Source organism: Macaca thibetana, chromosome 4 (genome assembly GCF_024542745.1).
Source record: "Macaca thibetana thibetana isolate TM-01 chromosome 4, ASM2454274v1, whole genome shotgun sequence".
Taxonomy (NCBI): Eukaryota; Metazoa; Chordata; class Mammalia; order Primates; family Cercopithecidae; genus Macaca; species Macaca thibetana.
The window spans coordinates 113,559,616-113,574,860 of record NC_065581.1 but is presented as its reverse complement, the minus strand read 5'-3'; the positions used below and the strand labels follow the sequence as shown (position 1 = coordinate 113,574,860).

The 15,245-nt window shown below is 42.9% G+C and overlaps 1 protein-coding gene across 9 annotated transcripts in view; it reads left to right on the top strand.

The window, feature by feature from the left end:
* The window catches only part of PLEKHG1 (pleckstrin homology and RhoGEF domain containing G1), a 245,182-nt gene that overhangs the window by 94,841 nt on the left and 135,096 nt on the right, over window positions 1-15,245 (top strand). For 3 of the 9 annotated variants that reach the window (XM_050786239.1, XM_050786240.1, XM_050786238.1), the window contains one exon: window positions 11,880-11,921. The exons of the other annotated variants lie outside the window; for them this stretch is intronic. The gene's annotated coding sequence lies outside the window, so the exon portion shown is untranslated. The remainder of the gene's footprint in view (window positions 1-11,879; window positions 11,922-15,245) is intronic. 9 annotated transcript variants of the gene reach the window in all.

Genomic DNA, 15,245 nt, shown 5'->3' with positions numbered 1-15,245 from the left:
AGTCATTCCCAGCCAAGTTGGTATAGGCTTTGTATATAGTTATTGCTTCCCTCATCTTCATCTCTGTATATGCTTCTGGGAGTTTACATGGGAGGCTTTGAATCCTTGACTGTGATCCATTCAAAGACATGCAGCACAGATGTAGTTTATAAGAACCTTTGACAATGAACATGGCAGAATTTTCTGTTTTATGTCTGCCATTAGTTGTTAGGTGGGGACCGTCCCTGTCCTGGCATGCAGGACTCTGCTACTGGAAATTATTATAGCATACAGAGTAAGAGTTCCAGTCCCAGACTTAGACTGTCTAGGTTCAAATGCCAGTTTCACTCCTTACTAGTTGTGTGACTTTGAAAATTATTTCATCTCTCAGTGCCTCATTTTTCTCAAGTAGGGATGATAGTAACATCTGCCGTTTAGAATTGTTGTGGGCATTCAGTGAATTAATTTAAAGAGAAAATGTTTCAAATAGGGCCTAGGTGGGCACAGCGGCTCACAGCTGTAATCCCAGCACTTTGGGAGGCTGAGGCGGGTGGATCACCTGAGGTCTGGAGTTGGAGACCAACCTGGCCAACTTGGTGAAACCCCATCTCTACTAAAAATACAAAAATTGGCTGGGTGTGGTCGTGGGTGCCTGTAGTCCCAGCTACTTGAGAGGCTGAGGCAGGAGAATTGCTTGAACCCGGGAGGCAAAGGTTGCAGTGAGCTGAGATGGCACCATTGTACTCCAGCCTGGGTGACAGTGAGACTCTGTCTCAAAAACATAAAAATAAAAAAATAAAATAAAATAGTGCCTAGCACATAGCAAGTACTCAAAAAATGTTAGCTATAATAATTGATTTATATTATTAAGTAGTCCTCATGACTGTGTAATTACCCTCTTTTTAAGTGTTTTCTAGTCAGTTCCTAGTAACTGGAGCTGCAGTTCTTAGTAGCTAGGGTTATCAATATATCTGCCTTCTGTGCTAGTAAATTTTTATACATCTAAAGTTTTAAAACCTCTGCATAAACATTCCCCCTGGAACACTAGAATCAATGGTATTCTATTATTCCTACATTGACATTTTAATCGCCAAGAATGGCTTTTAAAAGAATTAGGAAGACACATGGCATCTGTCAGTCTCGATATCGTAGTTCCTATTATGTTTCTGTTTCCATGTGAACCCTGTTTTTTCAAAAGTTTATAAGTCTTTTGCTCCATGGTGAGATTCAGCAACAAGTTTCTATTCCAAAGAACAATATTTGTCCTACTTGAAAACCTACTCTGGTTTCCATTTTCTTTGCTCAATGGTTTATGCTTCTAGAACTTGAATTTTGTTTGATGTTTTTGCCAATACAGTTTTTCATATTTGGTAATTTTGCAAATCTTCTTAAAAGCTCCAAGTCTAGCACATTGTCCTTTGATTTTTAGGTAGTGAGCTGCTCAATTTGGTTTTAAGATAAGGGTATAGAAAATATTAGGAATTCACTAGAAATATATCTGTGTTCTACAAACTAGGATCCTAGGCTGTACTGGGTGTATCTTCCTTATAGAGAAAAGAGCAGATTCTGCTTTCCTTGAAAATTTAAGGTATAGAGCAGTGGTTAAGAACACTAAAATCCTGGCTCTTCTACTTAACATCTGTGTGATCTTGGACTTGTGTAGCTTGCCTAAGCCTTGAATTGCCCATCTTTCAAAGGGAGCAATGGAATTCTCCTGAGGACTGGATGAGAACATGCATGTCAGTTGCTTAAAGTTAAAAGAAAAACAACAAACAAAAAGCCATGTATACCCAAATGTCCATTATTATTGTTTCACAGAGGTCTGACTCCAGAGTTTCTCTCACGAACCGTATTCCTGGTTGTTGATATTTTCTTGGAACAAAATGGGCCCTCCTTGAATGGAGGAAGATTTTGTGTTGTAAATAGCTGTAAAGTGACTAAGTAGATGTGGTTAAGTCATACTCGTCGGGAAGAAAGGGCAGGTAAATATAAAAATAATTCAGACTTAGTATCTTTACCTTAAAAATGTTAATTTTTTACTTTCTTGGCCACTTTCACAACAAGTCTAATGAAATGGAGAGAGATTCTTTATAGAAGTTACATGGAGGGGGCAGAAGACTGGTGTCCAAAACCCCGACTCTATGTCAAGGTTGTGATGAGGAAGAATTGAGATCAAAGAGACTATTTTAGGATGTCCTCCTTCTGTCGATAGTTCTTAAAGTCCACATATCCTTTAAATGATTTATTTGACAGCTTAGGTTGAAAGTCCCTGGGAAGCCTGGCAGAGGAACTCGTCCTAAGACCAGGAGACCCAGGGTAGAGCCGCAGCCAGGGACAAGCAGAGGGCTCTTTGAGCGACATCTGTTTCCCCCTCTCCCTGAAGCCCAAAGCCACTTCAGGGCCTGCAGTGATGGCAGGCTGCCAGCTTCAGAAGAAAATCTGCAGTTTTCCATTTGAGATTAGAGGATGACACTTAGACATTTGATCATCTTGCATTAAACACTTTGAATATCTCATTACACACACACACGGCACGTGCACGCACTTTCTCCCTTCTTCAAGGATGCATTAGCATTGGTTCTGGCGGTCTGTTCTTCAGCCCCGTTAATCTGACTTTGTGGGTGAGTTTCATAACAACAGCGTCTCCATGCAAACTGCACAAAAGGAATCTTCAACCAACCAGAAGTTGGAAATGAATACTTGGTTCATGAGCATAATTTTACAAGTGATTTTTTTAAAGTCTTGAGATACCAGAAATTATTTGCGAGAGGGAAAATGTCTCAAGGTAAGTATATTTTAAAAGTATTCCGGTGTGCATGAGACTGAATCCCCTGGTGGGGGTCTGGTGGTTTTAGAAATCAAACTATAGGGCTGGACGCAGTGGCTCATGCCTGTAATCGCAGCACTTTGGGAGGCCAAGGCAGGTGGATTGCTTGAGGCCAGGAGTTCAAGACCAGCCTGGCCAACATGGTGAAACCCCATCTCTACTAAAAATACAAAAATAGTGGCATATACCTGTAGTCCTAGCTACTTGGGAGGCTGAGGCACGAGAATCGCCTGAACCTGGGAGGCAGAGGTTGCAGTGAGCCAAGATGGTACCACTGCACTTCAGCCTGGGCAACAGAGTGAGACTCTGTCCAAAGAAAAAAAGAAGAAGAAGAAGTAGTAGTACTTTTAAATACATGAATCCTTCTGAGCATTTTAAAATTTCCCCAGGAGATAGAATATATATGATGATTTGATTCTGAAAGAGTAGAAACATTACAAACAATTTGTAAATTCCCAAGCTTTAAGAAGGTGGATAAAATGGTAAAGTTTCCACTGCTGAGACCTACCAAAGAGCTTGTCATGCTGTAGGCCATGGAGAGAGCAGTGAGCTTGGACTCAGGCCTGTGCCTAGGAAGACTATCTTAGCTCTTGAAGTTTCCTTGGAATTTTTGCAAGGTTGGGGAGCTTAAGGCACTAAAGAAGCGAACCCTGAGTGGGGGAGATTTAAGGACAAGGCAACTGGGAAGTAAGTTAGGTGCCTGGGAATTGGGTAAGTGGCCCTGGTGTGGTCCTGAACAAGCGTCTCCTATTTCAGAATCTCGCTGAGGGCCGGCCCTGGGAGGGGAGCCCTTTACAGAAGTTTGGTTGGTCATTCAGAATTCAGATGGTCCCAGCAGGGGCATCAGCTCTTTGTGTACAACTGGAAGGGAGTTTGGCTTCTCCGCATATTGAGACATCTGTTTACTCTGGCCAGCCTCCTACTGGAAGATTGACACAGACAGTCCCATGCTGTGCAAAGGAAAGATGCTGTGTTTTGTTTCCTAATACCAGAGCAGCTTTCTTACGGTGAGGAATCACAAATGTCCCCACATCACTACCTGCTTAAGAAAGTGATTCTGGTCCTCTTTGATAGATCCTGAAGAATATGCTTAAGAGTTTCTCAAGACATTTTGTTCTTCTGGTGGGATTGTTGTTTTTTTTTTTTTTAAAGAATGTTATGGATAAAGACCAAATGTTGGCTCATGCATCAAACAAGTAGATCAATTGTGAAGTACGGGTTGAAATGCTTGGGACCACAAGTGTTTTGGGTTTCAGATTTTTTTTGGGTTTGGGAATATTTGCTTTACATAGTGAGATATTTGGGGGATGGGACCCAAGTCTAAACATGAAATGTATTTAGGTTTCCTATGTACCTCATACATGTAGCCTGAAGGTAATTTTATACAATATTTTAAATTTGTGCACGCAACAAACTTTTTGTTAAGTACTTACATGTAGTGTTTCCCATGTGTGGAGTTACCCACTTGGGAGTCATGTAGATGCTCAAAAAGTTATGGATTTGGGAGCATTTTGGATTTTGGATTTTTGGATTAGGGATACTCAAGTGGTACTTGGGGTTATACCAATTTTGATCATGTTATGACAATTTTGTTAGTTAAGGAAGTTGTTAACATAGAAAGGGTTTGACTACCTAACCTGATTGTGTGTGTATACACTATACACACACACACGTACATGAAAAAGTATGCTCAAGGAAGACTATTTTGGACACTTTTAATAAATTGATTACACTATAATAAATGCAGTAACGGGAGTTGCTAAAGATTATTTGGGGAAGTCAAACAAAATACAAGTACCTCCTATAATGCAACTGTAGGCTAGACCATCTATAAGGTTCTAGAGCTCTCCTTGTGTGTTCTTTTCCAACAATTGTGCAGGTTGTTTGTATGTCTGGGCAGGGTTAGGTGGGTTTAGTAGAATCTATGTATTTTAAATTTCCAGTTCACCTCTTTAAAAGACGCCAAGTGTCTTCACTCGTAAACATTTGTATCTGCAAATGATTCAAAAACAGGTTGATTTGATTATAATTGTTAAGCTCAATCTCTGAAAAACAATTAAGTTTTTTTAAGGGAGTTGTATTTATACAATGCATTTGCTTAACATGTATTGTTTTCTCATAGCTGGTACAAAGGTATATTTCAAAGTACCATTAAATGAGATGAAATTGGTGATTTTGTTTGTTGCTTTTCCATTACCTTTTTACGTCTTCACAACCAAAATATAACTGTCCTTAAAACTGGTGAAATCTGAATGTACCAATGTCAGTTTCTGTTGTTATACTATAGGTATGCAAGGTGTTATTGTTGGGAGAAACTGAGTGAAGGGTACAGGAGGGCCCCTTGTATGTTTCTGGTTTTGTTTCATTTTTGTAGTTTCTTATAGATTTATACTTATTTCAAAATAAAAAGTGCAAACAACAAAAAGTAACTGTTCTCTAGAACTCTTACCTGAAGTCTCTGGTGCCTGGCAGGGATTCAGAAAAGACACTCTGATTCAACCTTAAGTGACTGCCAAGCATTAAGTCCTGTGAGGTTTCCCTCGTGCAACAGATACTGTCTTGTAGATGTTGGTGCTCCAGAAGTGCTTCTTGAGTGCCATTGTCCCCAAACTACCTTGCTAATGGGGAAGAGATACTTTACACTCTGAGGTCTCTACTTACTCAGGTCACACCCTTTGCCCTACCTATATGTCCAGGTAGGTGGCCAAGCCCTGGGTTCCCCCAAATATTAGGAACAGTGACATTGAGAACAAGTGATGTTCTGTGAGCCCTTAGTGTGTGTCTGGCTCAGTCAGGCCATAGGCCTATTAAATCACTTAAGCCTCAGAACACCACACGAGGCCATGAAAATTAAGCCATTTTAAACAGGGCAAGTTTAAACAATAATTCAGTGGTGTCTCTACTTTCAAAATAGTTTATTAGGGATCTCAATGAAGGCCATGGATCCTCTTAGCTAAACAAATAAACTAAATTTCTTTTGAATTACAATGTCAACAAAAGAAAACTTTGAAATTGTCTGATCGTCCTTCCCTTCTGAGGATAAAGACTGGCAATTATCCATGGCCCCTGCTATTTTTGCTAACTCCTGCTATGTTTAGCATCGATAGAGCCAAATTTTAGATCACTGGTTTCGGTAAATAGCTCATAGTGAGACTAATGTTTACTCAGCAGACAGTGGGTTCCTATTGCTTCAAATTGGTTTTGCGCCGGGGAAGATGGAGAGGGACATATGGAAGGACCCAATATTACAGTGAATCGGGGTGAACCTGCCAGAGAGAAGCCTCCTGTATGTCTCAGCTACAGAGAGAGAAGGAGGCCAGGAGACCCTGCCAGGCCGACCAGCCTCCCTTAGCCCCTTACTGCTACAAAGCAGCAGTGTCCACCATTGATCTGGAAGATGCACAGTGAGGCATGCAGAAGCCTCATTCTGGAGCAGCCACAGACTGAGGAAGTCACTGATTCCCAAAATGCGTCCCCAGGACCAGCAGCTTCAACCATCTGGGAACTTGCTAGAAATCCTCGGGCCCCACTCCAGCCCCACCAAATCAGAGACCTGGGGCTAGGACCCAGCAGTCTGTGTCTTACCAAGCCTCCAGGGGACTCCCAGGCTAGCTAAGGTGTGAGAACCCCTGGGCTAGAGAACCTGGGGCGATCCCGTTTCCAGGCTTCAGAGTCTATGAAAGGAAAGAGTTTGGTTAAACATATTTACCTAGGGCCCCCCCTTCACCCCCAAATCACATATTCCAGATTCTCTAATTCTATACATCTGTGATATAAACACACATATCTGACAGTATTGAATAGTGATTAAGCTCTGAAATCTAACTGCCTGGGTTCAAATTCTGGGGCCTCCACTGCCTAGCATTGCACATCCAAGCAATCTGCTGAACTTGCTGTGTTTTGAGCTCTTCATCCATAAAGTGGAGACGGTAGCACCTCTGTCCTAGGAGAGAGTTGTGAGGAATTAGTCTAATACAGGCAAAGCAGCACCAGGCACTTAGAAAGTACTCACACATTAGCTAGGGTTAGGGTTTGCGTACTTCACTCCCTCTAAAGAATTCGGAAACTTTGAAGATGGGGGTTATAGCTTGTACAGCTTTGTTTGTCATATTTGGGCTATATATTTAAAATGCTCTTAAACACTTGCTAAAGAAATAAGAAATCACTGGTGTTAAAATTTTATATTTAGGCTGGGCACGGTGGCTTATGCCTATAATCCCAGCACTTTGGGAGGCTGAGGTGGGTGGATCACTTGAGGTCAGGAGTTTGAGACCAGCCTGGCCAATGTGACAAAACCTCGACTCTGCTAAAAATACAAAAATTAGCCAGGTGTGGTGGCAGGCGCCAATAATCCCAGCAACTCAGGAGGCTGAAGCAGGAGAATCACTTGAACCCAGGAGACAGAGTTTGCAGTGAGCCACGATCACGCCACTGCACTCCAGCTTGAGTGACAGTGAGATTCTATCTCAAAAAGAAAAACAAAAAACTATTTATAGGAAGGCCCTACATTGGGTTGTATCTGTAGATGACCTGGAAGCTGAATTTGTAAAGAATAAGCGGTAATTCTTTAGGAAGGCATTGAATGTTCCTACAAATCTAGTGATGGGGATATATGTGAGACCTGTGACTGTTTCCATGCTGTAACTTAAAAAAAAAAAAAGAAGAAAATTCGTTTTGACTTACCTGTATTTGGAACTCTTTAAGCCTTTTGAAGCTTGTCTATCCATCATAGGAAGGAAATTAATATGAATGGGTGCCTTTTAGGGGCCACGGATGTACCATGATGAATGTTCACCAAGTCTCATATCATTTAAATCAAAAGGTAATTCTGTCAAATGAGGTGGTTCCCTTGATTTTAAAGAGACCGAGATCGACTGAAGTTAAAAATCTATGATCATACAATAAGTCACAGGTCCGAGATTGGAAACTTGTATCTCACTCCATAATTCACCCTTTAGTATCACTAGTTTAGCTGTTATAGTTTTGAAATATAAAACTAAATTTTCAACAAACGAGACATGAACATCTTTTGCCACTTCAAAACACAACTGGACAACACAGCTGTTGTTAAAGTTATGTTGTAGGCTGGGCGCGGTGGCTCATGCCTATAATCCCAGCACTTTGGGAGGCTGAGACAGGCGGATCACGAGGTCAGGAGTTCACGACCAGCCTGGACAGCATGGTGAAACCCTGTCTCTACTAAAAATACAAAAATTAGCTGGGCCTGGTGGCACATGCCTGTTATCGCAGCTACTCAGTAGGCTGAGGCAGGAGAATCACTTGAACCCCAGTGACAGAGGTTGCAGTGAGCCAAGATTGTGCCACTGCACTCCAGCCAGGGTGACAGAGCAAGACTCCGTCTCAAAAAAAAGAGTTCTGATGTGTGGGGTGTGTTATAAAGTGTATTGGGAACCTGTCACCATCAACAGTACTTCTCATTTTGTTTTGGACTGTCGTGTGTGTGTGTGTGTGTGTGTGTGTACACTTATATATATGGTATCTGGTACCCAAATTGTACCCTCTAACAGTTATTTAAATCACCTAGTGTAATGCTTTAACATGTAGTTATGTTTTGTTCTGTCATCATAAATAAAAAACAGAAGCACAAGCTGATGGGGAAATAATAACCCCAAAGACAACCATCAATAACAAAGATACTTTCTAAATCAATCTAGAACCTGGCAGTCTCCATAATGGGTCAACTTCCGACTTGTTTGTTGTTGCCTCAGGGCTGTTCTAAATGCTGACGTCCTCCTGCTCTGTAGCTGATGACCTGCTGTGTTCCCTCCTTACGAGGAAGCAGCCACTTCCTCCCGTGGACTAGTAGCCTGGCACTTCTGCATCTGTAATGGCACAGCTGAGTGGTGCCAGTGCTTCTAATTTTGTACCTGCAAAAATCAAAACACCTCAGCAAGGCCTGCGTTTTCATCTCCGTCATTCTCCCTTTATCTGCCTAGGCCTTTAGATGAAAAAATGGCCAAGGTACTTGGAGAGATACGAGATGCCAGGGAGGCAGGGGAGCCAGACCCAGGTTTTAGTCTCGTAATAAAGAAAATCATGAAGTCCCTTCCCACTTCTCTCCTTTCCTGACTCCTTCCTGTCAGTTTATCAAAATGAAAGCAGATTAGGATACACAGATTGCCTACCAAGGGTTCTTAGATTCTGACTTGCTTAATACTTAAAATATAATTTTATTCAGTCCATTAGAAAAGCTCTTGTCTGGCCGGGTATGGTGGCCTGTAATCCCAGCACTTTGGGAGACTGAGGCAGGCAGATCACTTGAGCTCAGGAGTTCGAGACCAGCCTGGCCAACATGGTGAAGCTCCATCTCTACTAAAAATACAAAAATTAGCCAGGTGTGGTGGCACGTGCCTGTAATCCCAGCTACTCGTGAGGCTGAGGCAGGAGAATCACTTGAATCGAGGAGGTAGAGGTTACAGTGAGCCAAGATTGTGCCACTGCACTCTTGCCTGGACGACAGAGCAAGACTCCATCTGAAAAAAAGATAAAAACTTTTTTCTACTTGAAAAGCTACTTCCTACAGTATTAAAAAAAAATCAGTCTAGAATATATTCTGCTTTTTTGTTCAATTGTACCTTAATTTGGAAGTAGGGAACATTCTTATGTCACAGTAGTGTCTCTCTACCCTGGCAACACATAGGAATCACAAGAAAAAATACTCTGGTCTTGCCCTCCAGTGAATATGCTGTTTTAAAATAGTGTCTGATTGCTGTTTAGCACCTTGATTTTTGAAAACTTGCAGAATTTCTTGTGGCATTTTTACATAGTTGAATGTACTTGGTGCCTTTGAATTTGCTTATATATTATTATCACTGACAATGGAACTAATTTTAAGTCTTTTCAGTTTGACATAGTAGAGCCTTTCACTCTGGTGAAGATCAGGACTTACAAAAAGATTCAAAGTGCAAATAATAGACAATTGCAAATAATAGCTTTCTATTGGCGCTGAGTTTCAGTGTTGACAGTATCTTCGATGGTTGATGGTCCGACCGACTGACCTGTTAGCATGGTGAAAATGAATCTTAGTTGGTTCTTTGGAGTGAGGGGGAGATGTTTGGCTGGTGCTGTCCTCTGAGGGCAGGGAATTGTCAGCACAGACGCACTCGTCATTAGCCTTGGGCTTCAGACATAAACCTTCCTCTGGTCTCCTTCCAATGGAGTTTGGCAGCATTTCACATGGGTCTCAAGGGCCCCTCTTGTCCCTTCTGAACAAGCCCCCTCTGAACTCAGAGACAAATTGACTTTTCCTACAACACACCTCATCCTGGACCCCAGCGTGATTCCGCCTAGTTCTATTCATAATCCCTTATTTCTCCTTTGGAGAGTCTAATCCTTGAAGTCTCTCATCCTTGACCCCCTCAAAGCGTTTTTCACTGGGATGATGGACTAGGGGAAGGCTGAGGCGGGTGGGGTAAGGGGCTGCAGGCAGCCTTGAGCTCTCCATGGAGCACTGGTTCTCAACCTTACATCACCCAGAGTCCAGGTACCTTTGCCCATTCCTGGGCCCTGTCCCTGAAAATTCTGATGTTGTGCTCTTGGGCAGGGCCCACCAATGTGGTTGCTTGTTGAAAATCTTGCTGATGATGATTATTAGCGAGCTTGGACTGCCATAACAATAACACAGACTGGTGGCTTAAATGACAGACATTTATTTTCTCATGGTCCTGGTGGCTGTAAGTCCAAGATCAAGGTGCTAGTGGGATTCTTGTCCGGTGAGGCCTTTCTTCCTGGCTTACAGACAGCTGCCTTCTGGCTCTATTCTCACATGGGCTTTTGTATAGAGAGAGAGAGCAAGATCTCTAGTATTTCTTCCTCTTCCTGTAGGGACACCAGTCCTATTGGACTAGGGCCCCACCCTTATGACCTCATTTAACTCCACCTCCTTAAAGGACTTGTCTCCAAATACAGTCGCTTCGGGGGTTAGGGCTTCAACCATCAACATATGTATTTGGGCAGGGGGACACAATTCAGTCCATTGCAGTAATTTAGGAGGTGTTAGGTAACACCTGGAGAAATAATGGTTTAGGGTGTATACTAACAATCACCAGTTTTTTGGTTTACAATACCATTATGATAATTGATGTATTAAAATGTCTAAATAGATTAAAATCTCTAAGTGTCAGCAGAAGAATGAAATGTAAGGCATATTTCAAAGATATGCCATCGGAACACTCATTTTTATAAGCTATAAATGGTTTATCTCATCTTCAGGGGAACTTTTAAAAAATAAAATCCTGGGATGGGATTTATCCATGCAGAAAAGCACAAGAATTCCCTGTTCTCTGACACTTTGTCATGGGGTTTCCAGAGAAACATGGAAAGCGGTGGGGACCACTGGTCCCACTCAGCCCTTGCCCCTCTCCAGCCACCACTGCCCATGCACAGAGTCTCCTGAGCCCAGTTGCCCCACCTGCCAGGGGGTGTACTGGAAACAAGCATGTGGCCTCATAAACGAAGCAAGTTACTAGACTTGCTCCATCAACCTCTAGTCTGAAGTAGCCTTTTCCCTCGGGGAAGCTTTTAGCTTCTGCTTTTTCTTCCACATGAGGATTAGGGGAAAATGGCTGGTTTTGTTTTTCTGTCCCCCTCACCCACTCCCTCCTCCTCATGCTCCTGAGGGAAGATATCACATATCAGAGGCAATTCTTCTTCAGAAAGACTTAGGTATGTCTACAAATCCTCTTGGGGGCCTCGGTGTATTAAAAGTTTTATCTCTGGGGTTCAGAAAGAAAGAAACACTGGGATGGCATGCAGGGTAGGGCTTCCCCTTTCTAGGAAAAATGCTGCTGATGAACTCATGCCTCTAGGTGCCGTCTTAAATGATCAATGTCAAAATGCACAAACGCTCTTCCAAGTTATTCCTCTTTGTTCCTTGCCCGTAAATCCAGTTTTATAGTCATTGTTTATTTTGATGGGACTTGAATCTCCAATTCTAAGTCTTCACTCCTGTCCTATTATTTTCTGAAAAGGTCCAACAAAACAAGTGGTTTCTGAGATTAGGATGTGTTACGTAAATGTTGGCATTTATACTAGATCTTGTCTTATTTTTCAGAAGAGCTCATAAACAAATCCTCACTTCAATACTTTCATAAGGGTGAGTAGATGGTAGCAACCCCTGAGTCTCTCCAGTGAGCCCAGTGTGTCATTCTTTGGGGGCTGTGGTTTGTCTTGATGTTCCAGCAAGTTTTCCATTTCAAAAACTATGATAGGCGTGGTGCGGTGGCTCATGCCTGTAATCCCAGCAATTTGGGAGGCTGAGGTGGGAGGATCACTTGAGCTCGGGCGTTTGAGACGAGCTGGGCAACATAGGGAGACCCCATCTCCACATATAATTTAAAAAATTAGCCAGGCATGGTGGTGCATACCTGTGGTCCCAACTACCCAGAAGACTTAGGCAGGAGGATCACCTGAGCCTGGGAGGTTGAGGCTGCAGTAAGCTGTAATCATGCTACTTTGCTGTAGCCAGGGCAACAGGACAAGACTCTGTCTCAAAAAAAAAAACAAAAACAAAAACCAAAAAATAAGAACTATGACACCAGTTATCTGTTTGGTTTGGCAGCATTAATTGCTTCTTCTATCTTAATTCCTTCGTAGAAACCCTGACCAAATTCTAATGTTTTATTTAAATGGAGGTTTGCAAAAGAACTGATAGGATAAGATACTTTGAATATAAAGAGACCAAAAAAATGAAAATAAGAGTTAATTCGGATAAATGGCAAAGACAATTTACATTTCCTGACCCATGATTAATTTTTCCCCATCCCTCCACTGTAAACCTTCTTCCCTTCCCTCACCAGATTTTTCCATGATGGGAAGAGTGGTCTTCTAGTGTATGTTTCATTTTCTTTTTTTTTTCTTTTAAGATGGAGTCTTGCTCTGTCACCCAGGCTGGAGTGCAGTGGCACAATCTCGGCTCACTGCAGCCTCTGCCTTCTGGGTTCAAGCAATTCTCCTGTCTCAGCCTCCTGAGTAGCTGGGATTACAGGTGCGTGCCACCATGCCCGGCTAATTTTTGTATTTTTAGCAGAGACAGGGTTTTGCCACGTTGGCCAGGCTGGTCTCAAACTCCTGACCTCAGATGATCCACCTGCCTCAGCCTGCCAAAGTGCTGGCATTACAGGCGTGAGCCACCGTGCCTGGCCTATGTTTCATTTTCATATGGCTTACACATGGGAGGAATAAATTGTTCTTGTCAGATCATATAGTCTGGTAATTTCTAGGACTAGTAACCTAATATACAGTGCAGTGTCCGGATGTGCCCGTGTGTATAATCCAGAGTCATGCACCTCAAGGGCCAGGCAGATCATATAAAGGAGTGGCGGAGGACAGGTGTAATACGAAAGGGGATGTGGGGACTGGGCACACTGGGAAGTGCACAGCCAGGGTGATGTGAGCAAGCTTAGCTCTACCCACTGCTGCTGTGCAAGAGCATTAGACTAGTGTTAACCCATGTTTATCCCTTTTTAATTTTTTGGCACCCCAACCCCAAGCCCCCCCAAAATCTGTTTTTTTAATGCAGAGTATCCTGATTATTTAAACTTAGGTCATCAATACAAAGAAATTAAACCCCGTGTTGACCAAACAACAGGTCCACAGGTCACACTCTGTCTAACCAGCCTCAGCTCCACCAGGCCTCACCAGCCCTGTGGGTACAGGTGAAGTCACTTTAAAAGATCTGACTTGGCCAGCTCAGCTGTCACTTCACACAGACATAAAGATAGGACCTCCCAGGCAGCACCTCCTGGCTCCCCTTTCCTCTGCCTGACCTGTCACTGCCCTTCCACCCGCACTGCACTGATCCTTCCAGGGACCCCTGCCCCGGGATATTCAGCATTCCCAAGCTCCCTGTAGGAATTCTCCTAGTGGGCCACCCAAACCTCTGCCCCCAGGCTGCCAAGAAATCCCTGTTCTTTTCTTTATGGGAAAAGGATTCCTCTCCTCTTGTGTTTCCTTCTGTTAGACAGAAGGATCTCACAGCCAAGTTGCCTGGCATATTACAGTTGTGAATTCTCTTGGTTTTGGTTTTGGTTTTTCGGCCACCCACTCTCTTTGTCAGGTCATTCGCAGGCTGTCCAAATGGCTAGGTGAGGCCAGTCTGATTACCTGCCACATACGAAATCAGAAACCAGTACTTCCTCTCACCAGAAGAATGGCCCTCTGCTTATTCTACTTGCCCTACCAGACTTCCTTCCCCTCATCTCTCCCAGGGTCACCAAGGCTTCTGTGGCCATCAGACCTCAGCCCCAGCCCCACCTTCCTTCCCCACATAGAATCTGTGCCATATGCCTGAAAATATCTGAATCCTAGTTTTAGATACTGTTAGAATACTTTTTCTAGGATCCCTCTTAGACAGGCCCCTTGTAAATCAGTCAGTCATTCCGTAAAAATAAGTAAATGGGTTAGGGGATAGCTACAAAGACCCTTCTAGTCTCACTCACCCAGTCTCTATGGAGGCTCATCCAGGACATCTCACTGGAGTGAATTTGTTCTAATAATCGTAATTGTATATAAACTTAAAGTATAAGAGTTCCTTGAATAATTCAGAACTAACTGTATATTATCTGTATATTATAGGAGCATAATTTTTGCAGGTGTACAGTTAGCTCAATTGCTGTGCTACTGCTTTGTCAGGGATATATTAAGGCAGGTGCTTGTTTGGGATGCAACCACAAATGATGACAATACCCCTGTGGTAAAATGAGCTGTTTCATAATCTACTCTATAACCTGGTTCCAGAATGCAATTTTGCAGAAAGTGGAGACGATGTCAGTGAATAGGTAAAAAGCATGACCTGGATGCTAGACATTGGCTTACTGTCAGATGATGTCATCGAAAAATTTTCCAGAGAGTTTTTTTATTGATCATGGTTAACACATCTATCACAAATTCTGCCACAGAAGGAATTACAGGGCTGGGCGCGGTGGCTCATGCCTGTAATCCCAGCACTTTGGGAGGCTGAGGCAGGCGGATCACAAGGTCAGGAGATGGAGACCATCCTGGCTAACACGGTGAAACCCTGTCTCTACTAAAAATACAAAAAATTAGCCAGGCATGATGGCACATGCCTATAGTCCCAGCTACTCGGGAGGCTGAGGCAGGAGAATCACTGGAACCGGGTAGGTGGAGCTTTCAGTGAGCCAAGATTGCACCACTGTACTCCAGCCTGGGAGACAGAGCGAGACTCCGTCTCAAAAAAAAAAAAAAGGAATTACAAGGAATCAAAAGCAGTTTCCCTGTACAAAGGCCACATGCTCCTGGTTTTGCATTGACCTGTGGTTGTCTGACCATAATGGTGGGACCATGTTTTACAATCCTAAAGTTATTTGATAGCCTCAAGAGAGACAGTCTATGGAGTTAAAAAGTGGATTGGTGGGACCCTCACCCCAAATCATGGAACCTTAGATTCTTAGATTTGGAA